The sequence below is a fragment of the Trachemys scripta genome, chromosome 1 (assembly GCF_013100865.1).
Source record: "Trachemys scripta elegans isolate TJP31775 chromosome 1, CAS_Tse_1.0, whole genome shotgun sequence".
Classification (NCBI taxonomy): domain Eukaryota; kingdom Metazoa; phylum Chordata; order Testudines; family Emydidae; genus Trachemys; species Trachemys scripta.
Genome location: NC_048298.1, coordinates 39,896,986 through 39,914,359, shown reverse-complemented (window position 1 = coordinate 39,914,359; position 17,374 = coordinate 39,896,986). Strand labels below are relative to the sequence as shown.

Here is a 17,374-nt window from a genome sequence, read left to right as displayed (position 1 = left end):
TAGACTTTCTACCACTGTGTCAGAAGTCAGCAACAGACTGCACTTTTGCTAGGGAGGTGCTATGGAGTGGAAACTGCTCCCTTCCTGAAAGCTGTCTCTTCCTCCTTTGAAAAAGTATAAACATCCCTTACACTTTAAAGCTTTGGATTCAGAGATGTTTACATTATATTTGTCACCACCTCTTCCAAGCCTCTTCCTCTCTTTTTTAAAGCTGGATTTCTCCATCTGATTTCATGTCTTTGTATTTTAGGAGAGTATTTTATTAGTTTCATCAGAATGTTAACAGTGGTAAGCTTTTTTTTTCCTTCTCTCTCTTTTTAAAACTGAAATGAGAACTGAGAAGTTTTTTACTGCCTTTTTGAACAATCCGGAGGTAAAGACAGCACCAGGTAAAAGGCAGATGTTTGCAGAAATTAATACTACAGAGTTTGGGGGGAATTTGGAGGGAAGTAACCGGTTGGGAGTTGTGGAAAAGTTAAAAGGTAATGGTTGTGAAGATGTTAAAGAGTAACAGTTGTGGTGTTATAAGAAGGAAGTTTTTGGTTTGATGATAAAACCCAGTTATGTAGATGTAATTATTTGTGCAACTTGGTACAGTCACATTGAGTGGAACCCTGGTAGTTAAACAGATTATACAAGGGGTTCAGGTGGCTACTGCCACCACTATGTGTTTGTTCCCAGGAGCCTTTATGGCTATTCTGAGGGAAAATGGGCCCTTTTCCCACAGAAATGGTCTGTAAAGGACTGCTGGCACCACATACTCTGATCTATATTATTTGACTATTGGACGAGTTAATCAAACTCACTAAAGGAACGTAAGGAGTTTCTATTGGAACTTAACTTGACTGTCTCTGATTGTACAAGATGGGAGTGTAATCGGGGGAAAGTTGTGTAAAAAATAATAATAGCAGTGCAAGGAATGTTAAGATCAATGGTTGTGGTTGTGAAACCCTCATTTCTGTATTATTTTATCTTCATGGCCCCCACTTTTCTATTGTTAATCTCTCTGGTTCTCTAATTGTTTCTGTCTGCTGTATAATTAATTTTGCTAGGTGTAAGTTAATTAGGGTAGTGGGATATAATTGGTTAGAGAATTATGTTACAATATGTTTGGATTGGTTGGTTAAATTTTCAGTAAAATGATTGATTAAGGAATAGCTGAGAATATACAAACAGGTCAAACAGGAAGTGGCGGAAAGGGAAATTGGAATCATGCTTGCTGGGGGGGGGAACAGGAACAGGGAATAGGGAATGGGGAACAGGGACACAGGCAAGGCTCTGCGGTATCAGAGCTGGGAAGGGGGACATGGGGTAAACGCTCTGTGGCATCAGAGCTGGGAAGGGGGACATGGGGTAAATGCTCTGCGGCGTCAGTGTTGGGAACGGAACACTGGGGAACAGACTATCGGTTTATAGAGATAAGTCCAACTGGTGTGAAGGCCTTCATAATATGCTTGCTTGCAAACTAACCCCAATAAACATCGCATTGCCTGCACTCAGGACTTCTGTTCTTTTTATGCTTGCTGTCTGCATGACAAGAACCAGAGAAGTGGGAGGGTGACGGAAAAGCCCTCTAATAGTGTTTAGAAAGATAAATGTTTGTATTTGTTTTTCCCCAGCTTTCCAAGTACCGGTATAGTGAGATGACTGCACGAGCCTCCAATTTATCCATACGGAGCAGCCCGGTAGAAACAAAACACATGAATCCAGCCAGAGACAAGTGGGAAAATGTCACTGACTTAAGCAAATTGTCAACCTGGAGATTTTGCTGTTTCAGTTCCATTTTCCCCAGACTTAGTTTAAGCATAAATCTTTTTACAGGCTAATTCTTAGCAAAGTAAGAGTAAGTATGAAATGAACAGCCTGAACTTCAATGAGAAATCATCTAGTGGATAAGATTAACCCCCTAAAAATATGGGGATAATTTCCATCTGATACATTTAGAGTCATTTGGGCTTGGTCACCCAATAATCTAATTTGTATTTTTTTAATCGCTATCCTGGATTTAATACAAATGTGATATATCCTGGTGTGTGTGTGTGTATAAACACACACACACACACATATATAAAAGCAATGTACAATATATTTTTACTTTTTTTTTGCCTACTGAGTAGGTGCAGAGGAAAGTCTGAGATATGTGATGAATGAGTGATTAATCTTGTTGAGTTAGGGATAAGTATGTACTAGGCAGCAGAGGTAGAGCTTTGGCTGGTGCCAATTGCTCTTTTCTTGGGCTCAGCCTAAACACCAGGCCACTAGAATACTGGGATGAGAAGAAAAAAGAAAACAGTTTAGTACACAGAATCTGATTCTTCCAAAGAAAACAGAACTTTACTTGAGGGAGAAGAAAGGCCAGGTTCCCTTTCTCTTAACTTCTTTCATTTTCCTTTTCCTTCTTGCCCTGAGCCCCAATATGCCAAAGCATTTAAGCATGAGAGTGGGTCCATTGCAACCAATGGAACTATTCACATGCATAATTTTGTTCACATCCTAGGAGCTTTGTGGGAACTTCCCTGTTTCCACCTAAAAAAGTTAATAAAATACAGTTTAATACATACTTATTAATTACCTTCCTTAATATTACTTTCTCCCACCACACATAAACAATTGCTTTAAATTGCTGGTAGAATGGTATCAAGAATAAAGCGAAGCTGGTGCATACAATTATGAACGTGAAAGGAGCTGGTTCATGAGATAATCTCCCTATTAAGATGTAGTCTGTGCTGTGAAAGCATTTGTAAGACCCATGACCTACAAAATCATCAACCCCACCATTAACTTAAACCAAAAACAGGATAAGAATAATCCAAGAGTAATTAGGATTAATCCTGCAGTGAGACCATAGGAAGCCAGAAAGAAGCCAATTAGAAACAGCTGAAAAACTGTCAAATGAGGAAAGGTAGAAGGTCAAAGAAAAATATGAGTAATTTTGAAAGAATACATCTTACTTGTATGGAATTCTTTGCATCAGACTTAGGCCTGGTCTACACTATGTCTTTAATTCGGATTTAGCAGCGTTAAATCGAATTAACCCTGCACCCGTCCACACAACGAAGCCATTTATTTCGAAATAAAGGGCTCTTTAAATCGATTTCTGTACTCCACCCCGATGAGCGGAGTAGCGCCAAAATCGATATTGTCATTTCGAATTAGGGTTAGCGTGGCCGCAATTCGATGGTATTGGCCTCCGGGAGCTGTCCCACAATGCACCATTGTGACCGCTCTGGACAGCAATCTGAACTCGGATGCACTGGCCAGGTAGACAGGAAAAGCCCCACGAACATTTGAATTTCATTTCCTGTTTGCCCAGCGTGGAGAGCACAGGTGATCACAGATAGCTCAGCTCATCAGCACAGGTAACCATGCAGGCCGATAATCGAAAAAGAGCACCAGCATGGACCGTACGGGAGGTACTGGATCTGATCGCTATATGGGGAGAGGATTCAGTGCTAGCAGAACTTCGTTCGAAAAGACGAAATGCCAAAACTTTTGAAAAAATCTCCAAGGGCATGATGGAGAGAGGCCACAATAGGGACTCATATCAGTGCCGCGTGAAAGTCAAGGAGCTCAGACAAGCCTATCAAAAAACAAAGGAGGCAAATGGTCGCTCCGGGTCAGAGCTGCGGACATGCCGCTTCTACGCCGAGCTGCATGCAGTTCTAGGGGGGGCCGCCACCACTACCCCACCTCTGACCATGGATTCTGAGGCGGGGATAATCTCATCAGCTACACCTGAGGATTCTGCGGACAGGGAAGAGGAGGAGGAGGAGGAGGAGGAGGACGAGCTTGCGGAGAGCACCCAGCACTCCGTTCTCCCCAACAGCCAGGATCTTTTCCTCAGCCTGACTGAAGTACCCTCCCAACCCTCCCCCAAGCCAATATCCAAGACCATGACCCCATGGAAGGGACCTCAGGTGAGTTTACCTTTTAAAATATAAAACTTGCTTTTAAAACAAGCGTTTTTTAATTATTACTTTGCCCTGAGGACTTGGGATGCATTTGCGGCCAGTACAGCTACTGGAAAAGTCTGTTAAAGTGTCTGGGGATGGAGCGGAAATCCTCCAGAGACATCTCCATGAAGCTCTCCTGGAGATACTCCAAAAGCCTTGCCACAAGGTTTCTGGGCAGTGCAGCCTTATTCCGTCCTCCATGGCAGGACACTTGACCACGCCATACTTGCAGCAAGTCATCTGGTATCATTGCATTACAAAGCCTGGCAGCGTATGGTCCCAGTGTTTGCTGGCATTCAAGCAACATCCGTTCTTTATCTCACTGTGTAATCCTCAGGAGAGTGATATTGCTCATGATAACCTGGTTGAAATATGGGAATTTAATTAAGGGGACAGAGGTGGCCGTTCCTACTGGGCTGTTTGCNTGGGGGGGGGGGGTGTAGAAGGGGGAGGAATTGGCCCTGAGCTTTTCGCGTTTGGCTAGCAGGGATCTTCCCTGTTACCAGCCACGCGGTGGGGGGAGGGGTACAGCGATCATCCCAGATAATTCATGGCGGGAAGGGGGGTAAGGGGGTTAGTTTAGTTTCTGCAGGGATCTTCCCTTATACCAGCCATGTGGTGGGGGGAGGGATAAAGTGATCATCCTAGAGAATTGGATGCGGGGGGTTAGTTTGTTTTCTGCTGCTGAAGGTTAACAGGAAAACCGCAGCACTCAACGGGCTTTGCTTGGTATGTGGGAAAGGAGGGCGCAGAAGCCGAAAGACAATGCCTTACCATGGCTGCATGAAAGCTGAATTCTGTTGCCCGGACCTGCGTCTGTAATCTCTAACACCAAAGTCACAGGCACTCAATATTAAGATGGAAAATGCGACCTTGTACTGAAATCACATGTGCTATGTAATGTGAATAGTGTTGTTCACCATGAAAGAGTATAAGCATTGTTCTGTAAAATGTATCATTTTAAAAACTTCTCTCCTTTTTTTCAACCCTCCCTCCAGGGTTTTTCTGCAAATTTTTCAAGCCTCCCTCCTCCATCCCTAAGAATATCTCAGATAAGGTGGCGGAGAAAGAGGACGCGAGACGAGATGTTCACGGAAATAATGGAATGCACCCGCAATGAAAGAGCTCATTTGAATGAGTAGAAGGACACGGTATCTAAATTTAGGAAAGATGCCAGTGAACGTGAGGTCATGAGGGATGCTCGAGATGAGAGGTGGCAGGCTGCAATTCTGGGGCTGCTGCATGATCAAACGGACATGCTCCGGCATCTGGTGGAGCTTCAGGAACGGCAGCAGGATAATAGACTGCCGCTGCAGCCGCTGTATAACCTCCCTCCCCCCTCACCATGTTCCATATCCTCCTCACCCAGACGTGTAAGAACGCGGGGGAGGGGGGGCTCCGTGCACCCTCCCACTCCACCCCAGTGGACAGCCCAACCAAAAGGCTGTCATTATATTGAATTTTTTTCAGTGGCCTTTTACTTCCCTCCTATCCTCCTCCCAAACCTCACCAAGATTACCTTGTCGGTTCTCTCCCTATGTTTATAATCAATTAATAAAGAATACATGATTTTTAAACGATAGTGACTTTATTTCCTTTGAAAGCAAGCTGGGGGAAGGGGGAGGGTGGGTTCCTTACAGAGAATGAGTCAATAAAGGGGGCGGGTTTTCATCAAGGAGAAAAACAGAAATTTCACACTGTAGCCTGGCCAGTCATGAAACTGGTTTTCAAAGCTTCTCTGATGCACAGCGCTTCCTGGTGTGCTCTTCTAATCGCCCTGGTGTCTGGCTGTGCGTAATCAGCAGCCAGGAGATTTGCCTCAGCCTCCCACCCCACCATAAATGTCTCCCCCTTACTTTCACAGAGATTGTGGAGCACACAGCAAGCAGAAATAACAATGGGGATATTGGTTTGGCTGAGGTCTGAGCGAGTCAGTAACTATCGCCAGCGACCTTTTAAACAGCCAAATGCACATACTACCACCATTCTGCACTTGCTCAGCCTGTAGCTGAACAGCTCCTGACTCCTGTCCAGGCTGCCTGTGTATGGCTTCATGAGCCATGGCATTAAGGGGTAGGCTGGGCCCCAAGAATAACTATTGGCATTTCAACATCCCCAACGGTTATTTTCCGGTCCGGGAAGTAAGTCTCTTGCTGCAGCCGTTTAAACAGATTAGTGTTCCTGAAGACGCGAGCGTCATGAACCCTTCCCGGCCAGCCCACGTTGATGTTGGTGAAACGACCCTTGTGATCCACAAGTGCTTGCAGCACCATTGAAAAGTACCCCTTGTGGTTTATGTATTGGGTATCCTGGTGCTCCGGTGCCAAGATAGGGATATGGGTTCCATCTATCGCCCCACCACAGTTAGGGAATCCCATTGCAGCAAAGCCATCCACTATGACCTGCACATTTCCCAGAGTCACTACCTTTCGTAGCAGCAGCTCAGTGATTGCTTTGGCTACTTGCATCACAGCAGCCCCCACAGTAGATTTGCCCACTCCAAATTGATTCCCGACTGACCAGTAGCTGTCTGGCGTTGCAAGCTTCCACAGGGCTATCGCCACTCGCTTCTCAACTGTGAGGGCTGCTCTCATCTTGGTATTCTGGCGCTTCAGGGCAGGGGAAAGCAAGTCACAATGTTCCAAGAAAGTGCCCTTACGCATGCGAAAGTTTCGCAGCCACTGGGAATCGTCCCACACCTGCAACACTATGCGGTCCCACCAGTCTGTGCTTGTTTCCCAGGCCCAGAATCGGCATTCCACGGCTATAACCTGCCCCATTAACAGCATGATCTCCAAAGCACCGGGTCCCGTGTTTGATAGAATTCCATGTCCATATCCTCATCACTTTCGCTGCCGCAGCCTACTCCTCGCCGCCTGGTTTTGCACGTTCTGGTTCAGCATAAACTGCACGATAACGCGCAAGGTGTTTACAATGTTCATGACTGCTGTCTTGAGCTGAGCGGGCTCCATGCTTGCCGTGGTATGGCGTCTGCACTATTCACCCAGGAAAAAGGCACGAAACGGTTGTCTGCCGTTGCTTTCCTGGAAAGGGGGGAGGATATACCCAGAATCACCCGCGACAATGTTTTTGGCCCCATCAGACATTGGGATCTCAACCCAGAATTCCAATGGGTGGAGGAGACTGCGGGAACTATGGGATAGGTACCCACAGTACAGTGCTCCAGAAATCGACGCTAGCCCCGGTACATGGACGCACACCACCAAATTAATGTGCTTAGTGTGGCCGCATACTTTCGACTTTATATAATCTGTTTCCAAAATTTGAATTATATAAATTCGGATTAATCCCGTAGTGTAGACATACCCTTAGAGTGAAGTATGAGAAATCTCAAAAGTTGATACACACAAAACATAAGGATGCTGTTGCATAGCCTTGTAGTGCTATATCGATAGCAACTTAAAAAACAAAACAAACCCCTAAACTCAAGGGAAAAAAATGACTACTTATCTTACTACAGTACTATAATTGTTGTTCTTCAAAATGTGGGTGCACGCGTATATTCCACTCAGATGTGCGCATGCCCTGTGCATCAAAGCCAGAGAAGGTAGCCTAGCAGTACTCAGAGGGGTGGTAGTCATACCCTCTGGCCTCTTATTTCCTCCCCAAGGAATTTAAGGTGCCGACCCCCCTCAGTTCCTTCGCACTGAAAGTCAAGAATTGAGACTCTGTTTCAGAGGGGACAAAAGATGGAGTATGGAATACATATCTGTACCCAAATTTCAAAGAACAGATACAGTACAGGTAAGTACCAGTCATTTCTTTGAGTGGTTGCAGACCTGCATTCCACTCAGGTGAGTTACAAGCAGTATCAGGAGGAGGTGAGGCTCTGAGTCTACTTAAAGAGCATCTGAAAGACTGCCTTTCCAAAATTCACATCTGATCTGGATGCAGTTGTAATAGCATAATGCTTGGGAAAAGTATGTATGGAAGACCAAGTAGCAGCCCTGCAAATGTCCAATATCAAAACATCACTGAGAAACGTGATCTATGGGACATTATCGAATGGCCCCTTGCCTCTGTGGAAATTAAATCTGAGCTATCCCACAAGCCACTGTAATACAGGATGTTATCCATCTGAAAATTGTCTGTGTGGAGACTGTTTGACCTGTCTGTAATCCGCAAATGAAACAGAAAGATGAAGAAGTGATGAAAAAATTGGCTTAGTTCTTTCCAAGTAAAATTCTAAACATCATTTCACATCCAAGGAATGAAGATGCTGTTCAACAACATTTGAATGAGGTTTGGGAAAAAAATACAGGTAAGTAAATTGTCTGGTTAAGATGAAATTGTGACAAAAACTTTAGATGAGGTCTCAAGGCCACTTTGTCCTTGAAAAACTGGGTATACAGAAAGTCCACCGTTAGGACCTGAAGCTCACTAACTCTTCTCATGGAAGTTATGGCCACAAGACACACTGCCTTTTTGGCATAGGAGAGATAGAAAACAAGTTGCCAAGGGGTTCAAACGGAGGACCCATGAGAGCAGCCAACACAATGTTAAGGTTCCACTGAGAAATCACTTTGATGAGTGATACCTTTCAGAAATCCAACTACCATGGAGTTTGAGTAAACTGATTTACTTGAACTGGAGGATGAAATGCCAAAATCACCACTAAGTGGACTTTCAATGAACTGATTTAGAGGCCAGAGGACTGAAGGGATAAAAGGTACTCCAAAATGTCCTGAATGCAGGCCTGTTCAGTTGAACTCCCCAGGCTAGGAACCAAGTTGAAAAACAATTTTACTTAACCAAATACGTAACCCTAGTAGAGGGCTTTCTACTATTAAGGAGAAATGGTCAAATGCAGAACAGCATGCTTTCTCCTTATCTAGCCATGCAATATTCATGCAGTGAGGTACAGACTGCTCAGTGCTGGATGCAAAATCTGAGTCAGTAGAGCAGTACAACAAGGAAGAGAAATGGAGTGGATGAACAGAGAGATTGAGGAAGTCAGAAAACCAGCACCGTCTCAGCCAAGCTAGTGCAATGAGAATCAGTCTGGCATGATCCATCTTCAGCTTGAGGATGACCTGAGGAGTGATTGGGATCAGGGAGGAAAGCATACATCAGGACCGATCCACAATTCAGATGAAATGTGTCAGTCAGGGAACCTGGACTGAAACCTGCACGAGAGCAAAAAAGTGACAGCACTTCTTATTGTCCTCCATTGCAAGCAGGTCTATAGTAGGAATGTCCCATTGGCTGAAGATGGACTTCAGCCCACTGGTCTTTAGAGACCACTCATTATTCAGGAAGAAGGTCCTGATTAGACAATTGGCCAAGTAATTCTGGGCCCCGGGTAAATAAATGGCTATGGGAGTGATGTTCTCTTCAATGCAGAACTGCCACAATTTCATCACCATCTGACAAAGCTGACTGGAGTGAGCTCCCCCTTGCTTGTTCACATAATACATCACAGTGGTGTTGTCAGTGAGTATGTGAATTTCCGCACCCTTGACTGGTGCTCAAAATACCTTGCGTGCATTGTAAATGGCCTGAAGCTGATATGAAAAGATGCTTCCTACTCCAGCCACAAACCTTCAATTCCCCCAGATGTACTCCCCAATGTATTGTGTAAGCATCAGTATTTATGGTCTTGTTTGGGGAGAGGAGGTGGGGAGATGAGCAAAGGAAACACCCTGGCATACATTACTCTGAACTGTCCACCACTGGAGAGAATGAAGAACTGCCAGAGGCACTTGAACAAGCCCATTCAATGCCTGACAATTTGGGCGATAGTCCAACTTCAACAACTCTTGAAGGGAACAAAGGAACAATCTTGCATGCTGGACTATGCAAGTGCATGTGGTCATAAGACTTGTTCCCCTCACTGACCAATCATCCAGGTATGGGAAAACATGAATTCCTCCTTTTCTGGTTTTTAGCCTGGAGTTTTAGTCTGAATCATACATAAATGAAAGACCCTTGCACATAAGGGATTTTTTTTGGGAGTTGAATCTTTATAAAATATACAAGAGAAGCCATCTTACAAAATTTGCCTGATAGCAAAAATTTCTGAGCTGGATAAATTTTTAATAGTTAAGCGCTGTATTTCTCCTCACATCAAATGATCCTAAGGAATAAATCTAACAGTACGATTAGCTCTGAGCAGCTTTTTTTAAAGACTAAAGGTGAGATTCTACCAAGATTTGAGGCAGTTAAACATGAATTTTGGATCTGATCTTTTTTAAAAAAAAACTTATTATAACTACAATTAGAGAGCCAAATGAGTAATTTATAAAGCTATTTTTGCTCCAACTGGCTCTATGGAGCACAAAACAGTGTATCAAGGAACTGGATATTTACCATCATTATTCTTTCCACCCAAGCAAAAGAGAAGTGAAACTGCTGGATTAAAAGTCAGACAGGAGTTTGCAAGCTAGCAATACTCAATGTCATCATAATACATTAAGGATGGATATTGTGTTGTACTTCAAACAAAGTCAATCGAACTACATATTGTACTATATTAATGAATGATGAACCTCTCCAAGTTTTTAGATCACTACAAAGGACTGCTTCCCCCCATATTTATATTTTGATCACATCCACAAACATGTCTTTTCATTCTTAGTAATACTATTAATTTGTTTTAGACATTTGATAACTGCTTATAACTAAAGTGATATAATCAGCAATGTCATATATTAAAACAGTTGTACAGGTTATGAATATCAACACAGTATAACATTAGCTGATTATACACTATATAAGAAAGTGTAATATATATAAATTCCTTTGGGAGGCAGCATTGCATATTGTTAGCACCACATTAAGCAAGAAGCTTTGAACATGCTAAGTAATATCATCTCCCAATTCAGAGAATGCTTGTAGAAAAAGCATATGACACTTCTTTATATTTTAGCTGGTGCTAAGATATAATCCACTGGGAAAAAAATATTAAAAATAACAATGACACTATCAGTCTCTATAATTGACATCTTCAATTATAGCTGTCAATGACTAGAGACAAGAAACAACTCTTCTTACTTGAACTAGAACAATCCTCTTAATTAACTACAACTGACACCTGTACGACAAGTACACCTCTACCCCGATATAACACTGTCCTCTGGAGCCAAAAAATCTTACTGCGTTATAGGTGAAACTGCGTTATATCGAACTTGCTTTGATCTGCCCGAGTGTGCAGCCCCGCCTCCCCCCCCCCCCTCCCGAGCACTGCTTTACCGTGTTATATCCGAATTTGTGTTATATCGGGTCGCGTTATATTGGGGTAGAGGTGTATGTTTAAAAAAATGTTAAAGAAACATCAAAATGGAAATCAACAACAAAACATTCCAGATAGCATTCAAGAACATCCCAGAAGTAGGTACCAATATAATTCATAGATGATGATTCTAAAAACAACAGATGATAAAAGAAAATGTTACAAATAAAATATATGATAAATAACAAATTTACATAAGATATTTAAGGCAAGTAAAATTAAAAGCTAAAGGAACTTTTCAGCAAACCCAAGTTCTCCGCACTATCTTAAACCACACAGGACAATGTCTATGTTTGTTAAAAAGAATGAACAGTATTTTAAAGAACATTTAGAGTGGTAGTCATTAAAAAGCCAATACTGGCCGATAATTACTGAACACTGGTATCTGATATGATCAGTTCCAATTAACTTTGGAGATCGCTATGGTACCAGTGAGCAAATATTAACTTTTTAATCTACTTGCAAAACTCAAAATGATTTCTGTTCAACATATATTGCTGACCATTCTGTCATATCCAGATTCTACATAGTAATACATAATGAGTTAAATTATGCCCAGTCCTTCACAAATGAGTGTCAGGAACAAGCAACACAATCACAGACCTTGCACTGAGGACACAAGAACTAAATAGATGTAGAACTCTCTCTCTCTCTCTCTCACACACACACACACAAAGAGGTCGGGGTGAGGAAGGACCATGGCCTTGCCTGACTGTCTGCCTCTGTGGATGTAGCCCCTTTCTGCATGTGTTCAGAAGGTGCACTGTTTTCTTATATTCCAAGAGATAATGTGCTTGCTGGTATAATAAATACTGGAGCACCTGCTGGGACGATGTACATTTACATCTCTCCCAGTGCAGCAATGCTGAAAAGCTATATTCTGACCTGGTGGGGAAATGAAGGCAGTATCTAGATATAAAATAAAGCCCATTTATCAGTAGCAATTACAGTGTAGGCATAGTCTACTAATCTTTAGTTTTCTCAACAGAAAACCCTATTCATAATCTTACTGGAAAAAAGATGTATATAATATACTCAGAACTTTAGTTCTCTCTGGCATACACTGAAAGACAATATAGTTGTTTTTACAACCTCTTGCAGGGAATAAGCATGAATATATTCTGACGCCATGCTTCATGATTTGTTATAAATTGACTATAATGCACTACCCAATTTCTTTATTATGAGCTTTTCTTGCTCGTCAGAATGCTCTCAAATACATATAATTTTAAAATAAAATTAAATATTTTTTTTCATACAGTCTTTGCTATTGACCTCTTGATAACAAGTCTGCGTAAAGTAGATTATTTTTACATTAAAACATCATTATTCAAAGCTGCTGCTGATTATTCCAAATGGTACATGATGATACTGGAAAGTGTAATCTACCATTTTAACAACAATTCACATGAAAACACAATTCTAAAGGAATTTCAAAGGAAAAGAGAATGTATCAACAAATAGTTTATTATTTTATTGGTTCTAATATCCTGAAATTGCCAAAACATCTCCTAAATTACAATACCTATTAAGGGCATTCTTATGTGTGACAGACCCAGACCAGTGGGGTACAGGAGTCTGGTAGAGGGCAAATATACTGGTCACTGGAGGAGTAGTTTTCTGTTCCCTGAGTGACCAGAGCAGGGGCTGCACTAGAGTAATCAGGAACCTGCTAGAACCAGTTAAGGCAGGCAGGCTAATTAGAACACCTGGAGCCAATTAAGAAGAAGCTGCTAGAATCAATTAAGGCAAGCTAATCAGGGCACCTGGGTTTTAAAAAGGAGCTCACTTCAGTTTGTGGTGTGAGTGTGAGGAGCTGGGAGCAAGAGATGCAAGGAGCTGCTGGAGGACTGAGGAGCATGAGCGTTATCAGATACCAGGAGGAAGGTCCTGTGGTGAGACTAAGGAAGGTGTTTGGAGGAGGCCATGGGGAAGTAGCCCAGGGAGTTGTAGCTGTCATGCAGTTGTTACAGGAGGCACTATAGACACCACAGGGCCCTGGGCTGGAACCCGGAGTAGAGGGTGGGCTTGGGTTCCCCCCCAAACCTCCCAATTGACCTGGACTGTGGGCCCTTTGAGAGGGGAAGGTCTCTGGGCTGTTCCCCAACCCACATGGTGAATCTCGGAGGCAAGAAAATCCGCCAATAAGCGCAGGACCCACCAAGACAAAGGAGGAACTTTGTCACATATGTTAATACCTATTGTGGAAAGTACTTAGATTTTTTACTTAAATCCCATTGACTTCAAAAGGATTTTAAGCATGTGCTCAGAGTTATGCACAGGATTAGGTGATTTCCTTATCTGTGCATTACAAAAGCCTGTACTGCATGAAGTATTACATGGAATAATATGACCTTAGATTATTTCAGTTACATTCTCTTGCAAACATCCTCTCTTATGTATAGCAAGGCCTTTATTAAAGCATCTCTGCCTTTTACAAAGAACACCCAAAGTTTTAATTATGAGTCTATTCTATATGACAAATAAGCAAAATTGAGTGCACACAAACATTAAACTTCAAAGACTTGTAAAATTTCAGCATGCAGCAGCTGGAATCCACATTTTTACTGTAATCGCACCTAAATTAAAAACCACCTATTATAGCAAAAATTAAAGTCTGTAAATGAATACAAAGAAGGCTCAATGCCTACAATTCTGATTTAGCCTGTAGTTAAGAAAATATGTCATAAAAATTCTAGTGAATTCCAGCGATAGATGAATACTTACTTGACTATTCATACTGTGCCATCAATATTTTGGGCAGGCACAGCTCCCTGAACTTTGCAGGTTCACAATCTTGGGATAATTTTCCAATACTCTTTCTGTCCTCCTAGTTTCAAATACAAATTTGTGCAAAATGCAGTCACTTCATCTACAACACACACAAAATGTGCCCCTTCCTTTCTCTATCTCCACAGCCAAAAGTCTTACTCAGGCAAGAGATAACAAGGATGTGCATAATGCAGTTTCCTCTTCTCAGGTCTCCTTCCTTTCTTCCCATCTTTCCCCTCACCAATCCTTCTAATAAGATGCAGTACATTCTACCTCTGCTGCTATGTGTTCTCATTTTCTACTGCACTTCCCATTAGTGCATTTTGCTTTATCAACTTTTTCCACCTCACCAAACACTTTTTCTTCATCACCATCAATTTCACCTCTAAACATCCCCCATTCCCACACTGACACTACACTTGAACAGTCTCCATTCTCCCAGGGTCCAAACCATCTAGAAATTCAGTTATTTTGGCTAGTATTCTATTACCAACCAGAGAGAAAGGATTGCCCAGTGGTTAGGCTGGTATTTAGGAGACCAGGGTTCAATTCCCTGCTCCACCACAGATTTCCTGTGTGACCACAAGCAAGTCACCTACTCTCTGTGTCTCAGTTCCTCGTCTGTAAAATGGGGACAAAAGCACTTTCATACCTGACGATAAATACATTAAAGATTGGGAGGTGTTCAGATACTATGGTATCATGGGCCATATAAGTACCTAAGATAGATCTAGTTTTGCCCACAATAGAAATTTCAAAGATATATACTCATAAAATTGCAACAAACATACACAAAACAATCTGGACCTACAAGATATGTACCAAACCTAATCATGTAAAACACATTCTTGTTACATATATGTGTGACCCCGTGGGCCTGGGGCAGCCCTCACTGGAAATGCTAACATCAGGGCAGGCTGCAAAAGGGAGAGCAGATACTCCCAATACTGGTGGGTAACACTGAAGTTAAGCTCCCCAATAAGTCACAAACTGCTTCAGATCCCCCAAACTGGTTATCAAGAAGCAAAAAAAAAAAAAAAAGAAATCACACAGCACCCTTGATTGCATTCCAGTTCTCTGGCTCCCAATCAGCACCTAGGTCCAGTTCAGTGACATGTTATTTAAAAAACTCTGCTCACATATACAAAATGTTCTTCTGACCCCAAAGGGTCAGCCATATCACCATGTCAGTATAGGTTTGGATCTTATACAGAATACCACCCTGCCAGCCAATCCCTTAGTGTTTAAAACTAAAGGTTTATTATAAAGAAAAAAGGAAGAACAAGAGAAGAGATTTTAAATGGTAAAACAATCACATACATACAAAGATTTCGAAGTCCATATATCAGGTTTCTAGCAGTATTGGTGAGTTTGCTGGCTTGAAAGTCCCTCTAGATTAGAACACATCCACAGCTTGGATGGGTCATTCAGCCCTTTGTTCAGAGCTTTGTTTGCAGAAAGGTTATTCCAGAGGTAAGAAGCAGGAATGTAGACAAAATGGAGAAGATGCAGCTGCGTTTTATAGTCTTTTGCCATGCAGCTTGTGCTACCTTTGTCTCAAAACACAAGCTGCCCAGCACATAGCCTGGAAACCTTAGAGTTCTGTCCATAAGCATGCCCCTGCATGCCTTGCTGAGTTATAAGGCCTTGCATTCTCTGAATGGGTCAATTGTATAGTTGATGGTCCTTAATGGGCCATCAAGCAGGCTAGGCAGTGCTGATGCCAAACTGTCTGGGGGTGTCACCCAGAAGTATAGCACAAGTTTTGAAATACAGACATACATACATATCTATAACCCATAATACAAAGGTGATACAAACATATAAACAAGATTATCGTCCTTGGTAAATTATAACATTTTTGCAGATACCTTACATGGCCTATCTGGCATAACTCATTACAATTTTACAATATTGGTATTCATAATGTCCTAAAGTGTCCCCCAAATTCCATACAGTGTCACAATATGTTCCTCCTCATCTCCTTTATCTGTACTTCTACTGCAAGGTTCTTGGGGCAGGAACCTTGGCTTGCATAGGATTAGCAAAACCCTTTTATTGTTACTCTGTCTTAGGTTCAAAATATCATCTTATGGCTCTTGCATGCAGGCCAAACAGGGCAGCAAAGCACAGATATCACATATCAGTATCACAGATACTAGGAACATAATCATCACTTGCTGGTCAGCATAGACAAGAACAAGTCATGGTCAGCACTGTGTAAACTAAACTAAGTCCAGCAGCATTTAACCACAGCTAGTTCACACCACACTGACTAATGAGTGATGGTTAGCACTGTAACATCCCAATAATGTGAGGGGGTGAAATTATATGGCCCTGGTTATGCTACTGGGTGAATTGTATAGCTTGTATTACACAGGAGGTCAGCTTAGATTATCATAATGATTCCTTCTGGCCTAAAAATCTATGAACACAATACACTTTCCAAGTAAAGACACAGCTGTATGAGATACAAGAAAGAAGCAGAAAAAGATAAATGGGAGGAAAAGTAGAGGCAGCTCATGAAACCACCCCATGTATTATGTTCTTACATTAAAACCTGGATTCGGGAGGGGAAACTTCTATTACAAACATTACTGGCTGAGAAGGATTGGGGGGTGGTGCTACAAACGCCCAAGACTTCACAGTAAAAGAAAACTGATCATCTTTAGAATAGGAAGTGTAGACTTTCCCTCCTAATTCTCAGACTGTACTGTTCAACACTGCTTTTGGAGTGACTCTTTTAGCAAGAGATAAATCTATATTTGGGAAAAAAATCTAAGATTAATAAAAATAATTGTGTGACCAAATATAGTTAACAATTCTTACATAAACAAGAGCCATCTTGTCATCTGCAAATTATTCATGAACATGTCTGTCTTTATTAATATATCAGTATGGTAAATTGATTTTAAGTCTACCCATAACGCTGGATTAATATTTGCCACATAAAAATATATCTTTACACTCCCCCCCCACTCCCCAATCACTTATAAAATTGATCAGAAAAACGAGGATATCTTAAATAGCGTAACCACAGCAGTCATGCTGTAAAATGAAAGCTACATTTTCTGCTAATCAGAAGCAAGATGGCACTGTTGCTAAAGATCAAACATTTAATTATGTTGTTCTTTTCCCTATGTAGGTATAATCAACATTACTGACCCACTAAAACAAGATGTGTTTTACAGAATGCAGCAGAGTTCACAGCAGGGGTCGGCAACGTTCAGCACGCGGCTCGCCAGGGTAAGCACCCTGGCGGGCCGGGCCAGTTTTATTTACCTGCTGACGCGGCAGGTTCGGCCGATCGCAGCCCCCACTGGCCGCGGTTCGCCGTCCCGGGCCAATGGGGGGCGGCGAGAAGTGGCGCGGGCGAGGGATGTGCTGGCCGCAGCTT

At 42.2% G+C, this 17,374-nt stretch overlaps 1 protein-coding gene across 4 annotated transcripts in view; it reads right to left on the bottom strand.

Moving 5' to 3' along the window:
- Positions 1 to 17,374, bottom strand: part of POT1 (protection of telomeres 1) — a 156,476-nt gene that overhangs the window by 31,771 nt on the left and 107,331 nt on the right. The gene's annotated exons all lie outside the window — the stretch shown is intronic.